The 14,088-nt window shown below is 28.5% G+C and overlaps 1 long non-coding RNA gene across 1 annotated transcript; it reads right to left on the reverse strand.

Annotated features, from left to right (window-relative positions):
- Positions 1-1,222: 1,222 nt before the first annotated feature.
- On the reverse strand, positions 1,223-12,854 carry LOC107882316. The gene is made up of 4 exons (XR_001678685.2): positions 12,063-12,854; positions 8,853-8,891; positions 8,466-8,474; positions 1,223-4,361 (listed from the first exon to the last, which is right to left on the reverse strand). It is a non-coding gene; the product is annotated as an uncharacterized LOC107882316 (long non-coding RNA).
- Between the last annotated feature and the right edge of the window lie 1,234 nt (positions 12,855-14,088).

The following is a 14,088-nucleotide window of genomic DNA, read 5'->3' on the forward strand; positions in this document are numbered from 1 at the left end:
ATATTTTATTTTACAAGTGGTAAAAATAGTCCACTGTAACTCTAATATTCAATAAATATTTTCTCTATTTAATTAGGAAGAATAATATATATAATATAATTATTGATGATAATAAATTAACCATTATTAGATATATAATTTTCAATATATAATTAACGTAAGTCGTTAATAAAAATTAAATATTTGTTTAGAAATATTTATCGTAAAACTCCAAATGGTTCAAATGTAGTTTATTAAACATTGATAAAATATTTAAAAATGAAAAATCAATAACAATTAAATATTTATTAATCACCAACATTTTTTTAAAAATATTTATTGTACTTAAAATAAATATATGTATGTTGTGTGGGAACTTCGACCAGCTTAGCTCAAGATACCGGTGTATTCAAGAATAGTTTTTGAACAGGCATCACTTGAAGTAGTTTATAAGTCCACAAGATTTGTATTTGTCATTTAATTATTTTAGAAGAGGCATAGTAAAAATAAGACAATAAACATAAAATAATATACTTACTAATTACGTCTGCAAAAATATATATATTAATAAACCAAAGTTATTAATAATACAATTATACACAATATTAAATTTATAGTGGCGTTCAATGTGATGGACCCCTCTGATTTTCTCCGGCGCTAATGAAAATGTATATGCACTCTGATGTTTAGATTTTAAAAATATTGACTGCCTGTATTATATTAGGTGCTATGTTTATTGTGTATATTGATTAAGAGTATAGTATATTTTAAAATACCTTTGTTCTTTCATGTGCTTTACATTTGAAAGGTATTTAATTTTTTGTTTATAGAATTCACAGGTTAAATTCTAATATGAAAACATAAAAATATTCCAGTAATTGAAAATTTCATTTTTAACTTGACTTTTTGTAAAACAAATTGTCATACTTCGAATAAGAATTAATGAACAACATGTACTCTAATGTACTCTAATAAAAAAATATACATTGAAGATAATGGATGAAATAATAATTAGTATTATAACTAATATTATAATTTATAATCATGAAGCCTCACACTGAATGAATAAGAGAATAGATTTTAATAAAATATACGTACTAATAGCAGCTAGACAAAATTATAATAATAAATAATAAGCTATTAATAATAAGTATATAAAACTTAAATAAATACTTGTATTTCAAAAATTAATAAATCATTGCTTTTTTCAAATTTTGCTGTTGATTAAATAAATTGTAAATCATCTTAATTCATAAGTTTCAAGTATAATCTGCAATGTCAGTTGCAATAGATTATTTATATTATTTGGTTTGAAAAAGCATATTTAAGTAAATAAAACGTAAGGGACTACAATTTTCATTATCACAATAATTGGAAATTAAAATGTAATAAATAACGACAAAATTACAACAATTATATGTAATATTTTTCATTTAAATATCATGTTCTTGTAGAATTCGAATGACAATATTATTGTGAAAATAAAGTAGGTGATATATTATACAATGACTTATGAGCACCGTATCAAATAAAGTTATCGGTAGGTACTTTATTACCCACATTTTAATACAATGAAATACAAAAAAAAATACGTACTGAATAATGTAGCTAATTAAAAATAAAAGTTGGATTCAGCGTGAATAATTTGTATGCCAAGTGGTTCAAAATGTATTAAATATAAAAAAAAGTTATAGAAGTGGTGGGTGCAATCAGTCATACATTATGATCTGAGAGTGAACACCGGTCACTGCCACTAGTTCCCAGACGGGTGCTTCACATTCACATGTGGCCAACCAACCATAAGAACCGTTCTAACCTTAACAACCCTACAAACCATAACCTCTACAATAGCTATTGGCCATAGCTGAAGGCAAAAAAAATAAAAATAAATTATTGACATTTAAGTTACTAGTACCATCAATAAAACGTTAAAATAATATTTAGTTGTCAAAATAAGAACTATCTATAGTATACAACTAGAAATATATTAAATGCTTATGATTTAATTGGGATTGAGATCAATAAATTATTACATAATCAATTTACTATTTAATATAACATTTAATCAATAATTATTACTTATTAAAATATTGGTTCTTAATATCTATCGTCTCTATATATATCTATCTTCTAATATATGAAAATGTTGTATCACAGTGTTTGTTATTGAACTTCTCCGAAATGGCTTGACCAATTTTGATCAAAAATTCTGTGTATATTTGGTATGTATTAGAATACGTTTTAGGCTAATTTAAAAAGGGAATTTATCACCCTCGGGAAGTACTGAAACAGGAATTTTGAGATTCACGATAGCAATTTTTTTTATTAATGGTTGCTATGGATTACATGATTTGAGAATAATATTTATTTATTATTATTTTTTTTTTATTTGAATATTTTCTATTTGTTTGTTAAAGACGCTAGAGTGCCAATTTTCGTCGTAGAACAAATGTAGCTATAACCATGAGAACAAAGCCAATCCGATAATACGAATGTTCGTGTGACTATGGCGCAATTGCGTGAATATCAATCATAAGATAAATGGGCTGAACACAATGAACAACGACAAGTAGAGCAAAGACAAGCTCGTCGATTCGTAGTTGACACACGCAGAGCAAATGACCGACAACGGAAAAAAGTACATGAAGTATTTACATCCAATTCATTCCTTCGTCTAGCATTCGAGTATGTGCCCGATATTGAATATTATGCTCATTCGAAAGTAGAGATTGGTAGTGCTCTGGATAAGGAATGTCTGCATTATAATGCGCTTAAATTCAAAAATGAGTCAGCCAGCCAGCCAGCACGTTAGGAAAAGTGCAACTACCGGAAATTGAAACACCGCCTGACCGCTATTGAACTGTTTACTTATCGGAACAGATCCAGATTCTAACCTGTTTCTGAAGTCAATTCGAACACTCAATTCATGTTTCCAAATGACATCGTTTGGAGAAACAGAAATAGTTAAAAAATAATGCTGCAAATGGTCAACAATTTAATCCAACATTCAAAATCAAAGGCCAAGTTTATCACAAATTGAGCTTATTGCTACCAATGCCAAACGAACCAAATACATTTTTACAAATTTACTTTATGGGCGGTGAGGACTCCGAAAATGCACTCGCCAATCCTCGTGGATACATGTTGTAGATACAATAACCTTAATTCAATTTTTGCCAGTCGAATCGTCGGTGATCTGGACGCTTTATTGAATGAGAACAATGAATTTTTCATATTTTTCAAATCACACATGCACAAATTACAAAGTAACGATCACGCTATTCAATTCAGATATAACACCAGATGGAGAAACATTCGTAGATTTAATGCACCCGTTGTTGACAGCGTTACTGAATCATGGTTGGCGACCGTACAGCTACGCGAGAAATAAATGCATTTATATAATACAATTTATATGGAAATTCAACGTATAAACAACATATAAAAGACAAAAAATGTTTTAGCCTGACTATGTCCTTTATGCATTCCTAAACCGTTCATACAATTACAATTCAATTTGGTACAGAGATAGATTAGACCTTGGGTAGACGATTGGCAGCGAAAAAGGTAAACAAAAGGTCGAATTTGGGGATGTTCTCAAACAGGGGTTTTGAGATTATTATTATTATTTTTGTTTATTACATGGATAAAACGTAATATCAAAAATGCCACCGAAAATAGCAGCCAAAAAGCCCATGCAACGGGAAGTGCGTTTGGAGTCACAGCAGCTGAGAGATCAACATTCAAGAACCGCTGAAACAAAATAACAACATGAAAAACGCCTAGAACAAGTTCGAATCAGAGCTACTACAGCAAGAGTGGTTGAAAATTCTCAAAATCAAGAAAACCAGCTTGAGGGTAATCGTTTATGAGCGGCTCAATCGGGACAAAGAATCGATCTTCAGTTGGTGGCATTCAAGAAAAGATATTTATTTTTTAGTGTATTAGAAAACGCTGAGTATCCGCTAAATTTTATGTTTGATTAAAATAAGCAAAATAACTGTATTAAAAATCTAAATATTTTAGTGCTGACATTTAAAGGAGTTTCACAGGGCATAAATCCACCGGCCACTAATTAGTCACGGGAAACGCCATGCAGGATTAACTAGTCATTCAATATAAAAATGTCTAGTAATGTGAATATAAAAATATTTTAATTGAATACAATATCTAGATTTTAAATAGAATACCAAACTATTTCATGACTATTTTCCAATCCAAAAAACTTAGTTCCAAATTTTTGTATGCAATTTTCTTGAATTTTCTCCAGATTTTGTTTAATTTAATTTCGTCAAAAGAACCGATGATAATTTAAATGTTTTACCCTACGTCCTTTAAAAAGACTAATTATACATCTCATAAATACTTACCACTATGATTTCCTATAAGAACAAATAATATATAATTTAAAACGAATATGTGTTCGTTTCAAGTACCTAGTATTCTTTATTAACGTTTTTTTTTCGTACAAAAAATGTATTATGACTATTGTTTTGTTATTTTTCTGTTTTAAACATTTAGTTAGATATTTTATTTTGCAATCGAGCTTAGTTTTGATTATGGTTATCGATGGTTTTGTAATAATAAGTATTTTCTCCGGTTTTAAATGTTCATTTGGTACCCATTTATGATTTTAGGAAGCTCCCTTGCACATGATACCTACTTTAAAAACCATGTTAAGTTTACAACGCATTAAATAAATGAGACCAAGTGAGTCAAGGCACATTGTAAATACTAAATATATAATATGTATACAATAATACTTCAAAATTTTTACTGGATTAAAGTTATTTGAGATATTTATTAAAATGTATAAAGTACCATCAAAATCTAAATTCGTGACCTACATAAATAATGTAACGGAGTACAGTAGAACTAAAACCCCAGCAATACCATTGTGTAATGGTGTGTATAAAAACATAATATGACGAGCGATACTCAAATAAAAAAATATGAAAACACGTAGTAGTTGATGTGATTCTCGAGTGGCATAAAGGTTGAAATTTGCCAATCACACCACACATACATGTAGAGACATTTAGTTTAAATAAAAACACACTTCACCCGAGCAATGACTTGAAAACAATTATATCCACCATAGTGGAAATACTTTCATAATTACCTAATAATAAACCAAATATGAATTACATAAAAATCATGTTTTTGAATGTCAAGACGTAAATTGGAAAAACCTTGAACTTCTCAATCTAGTTCAAGAAATGAGAATTTATATAATCTTACTAAACAAAACTCACCTGTTATCCAACAAAAATTCAAGCTTCCAAACTTTATTACGTATACGGCTAGACGGTGAAACAGCTGCTATTTTGGTAAATCCAAAATTCAGCCACGTAAAAGTACATCTTCATGAAAATTGGATCATCGTTTGATATCCGTTTAATTTCAGTCTATAAAAATTCTGGTACTCCACTTCAAACTAAATATATTGAAAATCTTCTTGGCACATACCAGAATGTGATAATGGCAAGGGACTTAAATGCAAAACATAGAACATAGAACAGCCGCGAAAAAAAACCAAGCAGGCAAAATACTTAACTCCAGAATTGACACAACATTAGCTGCCCTAACTACGCCAACAAGATACCCCACGGACATCAGACACTATCCTGAAATACTCGATACTTATGGCGATTATGCAAACAGTAAAAATTGGTTACTACTTTAAAACCTCACTTCTGAATTGTCTTCTGATCATACCCCAATACTATTGGGCATATTCTTAAACTAAGATCACACAAATCATCCCAAACCTCAGTACGTAACAAACTGGGAATTATTCAAGGGAGAAATTGGATATTTATACTTTCACTTTCCAAAATGACTTCACAAAATCAGATTGATAACGCGATTAACCAACTGTCATCCATCATCTCACAAAAAATCTCATCCATCTTCTCAACCCGAGATAGAAAAAATTATCTAACAAACTTTATTCAAAACCACATCAAGAAAAAAACGGAATTTAAGGGACCCAACCATATAAAAGTACCTCTATAAATGAAAATCACTAGTCAGAGTAATACTACACTCGCATATAGATAATGAATGGTCAACGTTCAATAGAACTCAATATTCAAGGTTGGTCTAAATTATATAAACTAAATAGAGGGTATATTCGCAAACCACCTACAGTTCATCTACTTCAATATCAAGAAGGAAATCTTCAAATAATCATTATTTCTCTCCGGGAGAAGTAAATGAAGCAATTCACAGATTTCCAAGTAAAAGTGCTCTGGGACTAGCAAAATCTCTAACTAAGCCTTAAAACATGCTGGTAAGGAGCTCACGTACTATCTTATCCAAATATTCAATGCCTCAACCAGATTAGAATACATTCCAAAGCTATGGAAAGATGCAGCAATCATGATGCTGCCAAAACTGAGTAAAGACACAAAAAATCCAACAAATCATAGACCAACTTCTCTACTTAATACAATAAGCAAAAACGTCTTCTATAAAGACTAAAAATATATATCATGCCAAAAATGCATCCAGAGCAATACAAATTCAGTTCGGAATACAGTACGACCCTACAATTTATAAATGTAATAGATGTAGTAACTCAGACAAACTGAATATTAGGCACAAAACAGCGGCAACCTTGTGGACATCCAGAAAGCCTTCGATAAATTCTGGCATGAAGGTCTTATACTTAAGCTTCTAACTATGGACGACAGACGTGCCTCATCAATTATCAATCTCTTTAGATGATTCCTTCAAGACAAAACATTCAAAGTGACAGATGGTAACAAATTTTCAACCTCAAGAAAAAGAAGGGCAGGTGTCTCCCTCAGAGGTCTTGACATTCCCGGTCATACCACAAGTGGCATATACATATATCCGTTCCAACGATTCATCGACGCCTGTAATAACTAGGTATTGCCACCAGTCGCATATAATTCCGCATATTGATGGTTGCCTACCTACGAATATCAGTAGATAAAGTCATGTATTGATGGTTTTCTAACCACAAGTGTCTCCACGACACTAGAGTATTTTCAATTTTTTTTTTTTTATTGGAGTAAGAACGTCTTGTGATTTATGAACTATGATGAATTTATTTTTAAATAATTATCTAGATTTTTAACTATAGAAATATAGTAATAACTTTTTATTATACTTCAATACAATACGTCAATTGTGTATTATAACATAAAAAGAGCCAACATTTTCGAAATTTGTATAAAATTCAGAAAATGCTTATATAAACATATTATAGCAAAAATTATAAGTTCATAAGAAACGTACACACACGCACAACTATTTAACCAATATATTCATGGATCTTCTTGGAATCTTAAAATATTTTTCAATCTATCATAACTAAATGGTTAATAGAACATTTAAAACATTTTAATTTTATTATAAAATTAACACATACATTCGTATATCACAAATCTATTCCGAATCAATAGCGATGGGTACACTACAAATCTATTATTACACAGCAGAGAAACTAACCAGTGTTGTACTTTTTTTTTTTAATTATCGTTGTATTTATTCAGTTGTTGTATTAACAGACTTTGACCCCTCGTCCACCACCACAAGCACAACCATAAAAAAGTACCAACTAGATCCGATTTTCTATCAGAAACCTCGCTAAAGTTTAATGTTGAATACTATAGTCTTACTTTAATAATATTGAATTTAAAACTAAATTTAAAAAATGTTTAGGTGTTTATAGAGATTTTTTCTTTAGGGTGGGGGGGGGGGATTAGGGCTTAATGGTGTTAGATAAAAAGAGGCGAAAGAGCGAAAGAGTTGGCGATGATGCTAAATGAAGTGTTATAAGCCAAAGAAGAAAAATGTAATTTTAAAATTTTAGTTATTGACCAAAATATTACGATTTTATTGTAGGTTATGAGCAGTATTGGGAATTATTTAGATAAAATTGTTTCTTGAATTATCATATATGGATAAAAATAATTAAACCATCTAATTATATTATCTAGATAAATACAATGGTTATCTTTGGTAATTTATCTAGATAAATAATGTAATATTAAGATTATTTTTAAATACTGAAATAACTAATAATTTTCTAGAACCGAGTAGTGGTTCCAAATTCCAATATTATTATAGTTAAAAAAAGAATTGTTTACTGAAACATTGTCAGTTTTTTTTTGCTATTTTATTTTTACTCAAGTTGTATTAAAAACTTAAATCGTATATTATTTTAGTTGAGAAATGACGTTAAGAATTTATTAATTAATAAATATTACCTAATTAGTAATTACTAATAAATTAGATTATTTATAATGTAATTTAAAAACAATTTATCTATTATTTTATCTAGATAAATGTATGTGTATTTTCATCTAGATAAATGTTGAATTAATTATCTGTTATCTTATCCAGATGATATTTTGGTTATCTTTTCCCAACACTGGTTATGAGATTTAATAATAATTGAATTAATTAATTAATAACATTTTATCAACACAAAAAATAATGAAAATACGTACTTAGGTTATCTAAAAATAAAGAGAATTGATTAACTACAATAATAAATAGTCAAATAGAAAAGCTAGATATATTATATTTACCAACTAATATATTTGTACCAAATATTGATAAATATTATATTATTTTAGTAGGTAGATATGCAATTTAAACTAATGTAATAAAATTAATTTGTGAAACATCTAAATGTTTCAATTTTATAGCTATAATATCAATGAATTTTCTTAATATTGAGTAAAGATACTTTGGACATTTATGAATGCTCTTTCGAAGGAGAAGTTTAAAATGTACAGAATATGACACTTAAGTTCGTGGTTTGCATTACAGGCATCCAGAGCACAGATATGGGGAGAGGAGAACTAACACTCATACGTATTTAAAATAAATACCTGTATAGGCCACTTTTGTTATGTCAGCATTTACATCATCTGAAATTTAATAATAGTAGTATTCTTATAGATTAATACAAAACATCATTATTTACATTTATTTTTGTAATGTAAATGTCCCCCAATGCAGTTATCAAGCCTTTACTTAGAAACCTAGTACATGCATACCTATCTATACTCTAATGATGAGTTTATTAAATGTTTTATTTGAACAATAATCAACTAACATACGGTAGCATTATTTTCAGTATGATTGTTAGGGTGTCCCTTAATTTTTTTTTTTTTTTTTGTCGGTGTCACCCACTTAATTTGTGTATATTCATGAAAAAATGAACCACAAAAAGTTTCAAGACAATCTATTAAGGTTAACCCGTGCCGACTTGAATTTGAAATTTGAATAGGTATATTAATTCATTCATAATTTAATGAAATATTTTACATTTTTATATATATCTTAATAACAATAATGAAAATTAAAATTTGTTACATAATAGATACCTATGTCTTAAATATAAACAATATAATAAAATTGTCTATAAATTACGTTCTTACATACTTCTTCGTATTTATTATAATTTACAATATATATTGACTTTTCAGTATGAAAGTACTATTTTCTCAAAATTATATTATGAATTTTTATAAATAAACATTGGACACAATTATAGAAATCATCAGATTATTTGAACAGTACAAACGTCGTTATGTTGAATATTATCGTATTTTTTCTAGATAAAAATGATACGGATTACGATCCGATATATTTTTATTAATAATATCGTGTAGTCGTGTTCGTTACGGTGCGTGATTAGTTGTGTACGTCGTTTTTTTTTTTTTTTGGTAATTGTTTTGCAAATATGTCTAGAAAATTACGAGCTGATGAACAAATATTTTTGATTGGGTCACCATCTATCCAAATTCTAGGCTCAAAACTCCCGTCCATTGAACAAGTGCTTTCAGTATTTTTTTATAATGTGAGAACAGTAAAACTTAATACGAGAGAAAGTGCTTCGTTAGCTGTTCGTGAATGCAATATTTTTTGGGAAAAAGCTCAAATTCCTGTCCGAGCAGTTCAACATTGTATTGATAAACTTTTAAATGTGTACGAAGAACGGCGTGCTCTACAAAAAAATTCACAAAAGTTAGGTGATTCATTTAAATTAAAAGAAACAAAATTCATAAACAAACTGAATAATTTATTTGATATTGCACATGTTAATGCTTTAAATATAATGAAAATTGAAAATGACAAACATTTTTTAATTAATCAAAGACTTCTTGGTCGAATTGGTTAGGTTAGTGATTGTACTTATATAAAATAGCTCAGGATGAAATACGGTGGGTGTTTGAAGAATTAACGTCAATAAACCCATATTTATTGTGTTATTACGTTAATACTGCACATCGCGGGTTTGAATCCAAAAGGTTCTATGTGTAAATTTGAAATTGTTCAGAAAAGCCAATTTAAATGTATTTAAATATTTTTCAGCTTATAATTATTTGATTTGGCTGTATAAATGATCAAACATTTTTAAATTAAATCAGAATTTATATTATCTCATTAGTTAATTGAAAAGGAATTTGTTAATCAAATAATATCGATAAAACCAAACTTGGAACCAAATAGTTCTAGAGGACCTTTTAGCCCAAAAATTAATAATCAAATATAAGATAGAAGCTTTTTGCAAACAATATAAATAAAAGTATTGTACCACATAGAACTTCTTCTACATAGTAATACCAACCTAGCATACAAAATAATGTATACTGATCCCAAACTTACTTAATTTATTTTATTTAAGAACACCGTCAAATCAATGCGTCGTAATATTATCAAAATTATATTATTATTGTTGTAAACATTATTTAAAATATTATAATTATTTAATATATAAACTTAATATGATAACAAAATGCGAGCAAACGTTGAACAATGGAATATCCCAAAGAATATGTTATTATAGTAAATATTTATATGTATATTTATAACATTATTAAACTTTTACACACCGCCCGACCACTGCGACGCATTATGAATTCACAATAATATTATTATTGTACAAATTATTGTACGCGTGGTAGTAAAAATCACACATAGAACTTTTTGTTCCCAATAAAATAGTTTTTAACTTAGATAGAACCCTTTTGTTCTAACATTAAATAAATTAAGTACAGTTCTATCTATATTTCGCAAGAGTGTTATTTTGAAGATAGATAGAACTTTTTTGCACTGAATAACTTCTTTGATTCTTAACATATTTATCTTTACCATAACTGGAAAAAAGCGCGGTAAAATTCATAGCCTATATAACGAAAAAGTGAATTTCATAAAATATTTACATAGAACCTTTTGGATCTAAACCCGCGACATCGTGAATTTCCTATGGAAAGGGAGAAGGTTGTAGGGGTGAGATGATTCATAAAATAAGTATAAATGTTATACATCTCAACAGCCAATATAACAATATGTTAGTTGTCTTCGTACAAAATATGTATTATTAACGGTTTTCCATTTAAATAAACATTTAGATAAGATGATGGTTTTTGTGCTCGACACAATTATGCAAAATTATAAGTAGTATAAATAGTCAATTATATGGTTTATAATAATCATAAAGTAAAAAACTTTAAACTCGACATTTTTGTTGACTAAAATATTACACTGTTTTATGTCTAATTAAATAATAAAAAAAAATGAATTGTTTAATAATTTAAAATGAAACGAATTAAAGTTATGAGCTAATGCGTGATTAGTTAGGCTAGTGATCTGAGGTATAAGCGCATAAAGTATCATATTAAACATTTAAACACACTTTGATATATGAATTACTTATTTTATGTTGGCAGAAACAAAAGTTCAAAATACGAATAAAATAATAAATCAATTTCACGAAAAACTTGTGAGTATTTTATGGGAAAAGGCGTCCTAGAAGTGCAATACAGCCTACATTTTACCATCCATCCAATGTTTTGGTTTCAGTAAGTTACTCGTAAAATAAATACTAAATAATTAAAAAAATATTTGTTTGTATTATGCTCAAATATCAATGTCAGCCATGTAGGAATGTACAATTAAAATTTCTTAAGTTCTTATTAAGTTTACTTTTAAGATCATAATATTCAATGCTTATAAATTGCCTATAATTATGTCTGATATACTTCATAAATCATGTAATAAAAATAATTATTTGTTAATTACAATTAACTTACTTGGAAATTCAGCACATGTAGCTAGAATCGCTATTCAATTATAAAATTATTCAAACAAAATTATATAAGACTAAGCTTGATTAAGTACCATAAAAAATTGGTTAATTTATTAGTTCATTAATCTCAAATGATTCATTCATAGGTGATAGGTCATTGAATTCTACTAAATGTTTAGTATTACATATGCGTTTCCTATCAGCTAAAATAGTTTATAAATACGTAATATACGAGTATATCAACATTTTAATTTGTTTGGAAATACTTAATCATTTTCTCATTTTTATTCTTATTATTCTTCTTATTTATGTTTATCCAGTCACTATAAGATCACAATCATTTCCCAAACAACCAATAAAATATAATACCAGTCTTCCGATTTGATCCACCTCATAATACTTCCACCTACTCTGAACTATATCTTACCACCTCGTATATTCTGGTTTTACCTAGTTCCACATACAAATTTATGGATAACATAGTTGTACACTGTACTTAGTATAATGAGTTTCGTCTCCTCGTGTCCTTTCCAGCGTAGTCCACCTTTTTATTAATCTCTAGAAGCATTTCTAACCATCTATTTTTTTTTTGTCATCAACACTCCTGATATAATATATTTTATTGCCCCAAAAATATTTCATAATATTTTTATTTCTATTATTAAGAATTATTGTCATATGATTTCATCAGTGTGCAAGTTTCAGACCAATACAATCTTTTTTTGGACGAGTATACAATTATTTATATAATAACTATTTGTTTACTAATAATTAATTAAAACACTTTACTTATACAACTATCTAAAAAAAAAAAAAAATATTTTTTACAGTCAGTCTTGTCTATTTATTACAAATTACGTAACTTATTATAAATATTTGTCCAATTATTGTAAATAGTTCATTCTATTTTTATACAATTACCTATATTAATAATGTACATGTCCCCACCACCACCCATTTTCATTTTTCAACTTTTCCCGATGCCAATATTTAGAGCTCAATTCCTGCCAATTCTTGCCATCACTCTTGGAATTCCTGGAATTCCTGGAATTCCTGCTCAAAAACACGCCCCCTGAAAAAAAAAACAGGGTGGAGCGGGGGAAACGTTTTGTCCTATTATAATTCTGTAAACTGGTGTTCTGTAAGACAGTTTCGGGATCAGAAGTCGATTGACCCTTGCAATTGTAAATTAAACAAATTGGTGGTTATACATTGAATTGATTTTACATTTTTGTTTAAAATAAAAAAAAAATACCAATATAATAATCATCGCTGTGAAAAATTTGGCCTTATTGCCATCATAAAAGTCGACCACCCCAGTTTCATTGGATCATAATTAATATACGTACATGTCCCCACCACCACCCATTTTTATTTTTCAACTTTTTTCGACTCCAATATTTAGTGTTCCATTTCTGCCAAATTCCTGCCACCACTCCCGGAATTCCTGCTCAAAAACACGCACCGCAAAAATTAAAAACCCTGGGTGGGGTGGGGGAAACGTTTCTTCAGCACCAAGGTCGGGAATTAATATTAACCCGTCGTTGGTGACGCTATGAGCATTTCGCTCACATAACTGTTATTTTGGGAACCATTGGCTTCAAATTATTTTGCTTATATCGATATTTTTAGTATGCTCATGCAAGTTACTTATGGAAATAAATACGTGGAAAATAACTAATCTATATATAAACTTTCCGTCTTATTACCATCAAATGTCAACGGTTACCAGTATTTGCTCGCCGGGGATCGGCGGTCCGACGGCGGCCAGTTATTTTAGCCAAAACATACCAATATTTCCTTTAAAATTACTTGCAAATTTAAAAAAAAAAAAAAACACACATCATTGTAAAATCAATACATTCATCACTTCGTTCAGAATCTAAAATATATATATATTTGATAAAAAAAAATTAATTCGTTAAAAAAATCAATATTAAATATTATGTAATTGATAAAAATTCAGTATTTAAGAATCAGTCTTGTAAAGTATTCTAATAAATGTATTCGATTAAAAGTATTTGAATACT

This window comes from Acyrthosiphon pisum, chromosome A1 (assembly GCF_005508785.2).
Source record: "Acyrthosiphon pisum isolate AL4f chromosome A1, pea_aphid_22Mar2018_4r6ur, whole genome shotgun sequence".
Classification (NCBI taxonomy): domain Eukaryota; kingdom Metazoa; phylum Arthropoda; class Insecta; order Hemiptera; family Aphididae; genus Acyrthosiphon; species Acyrthosiphon pisum.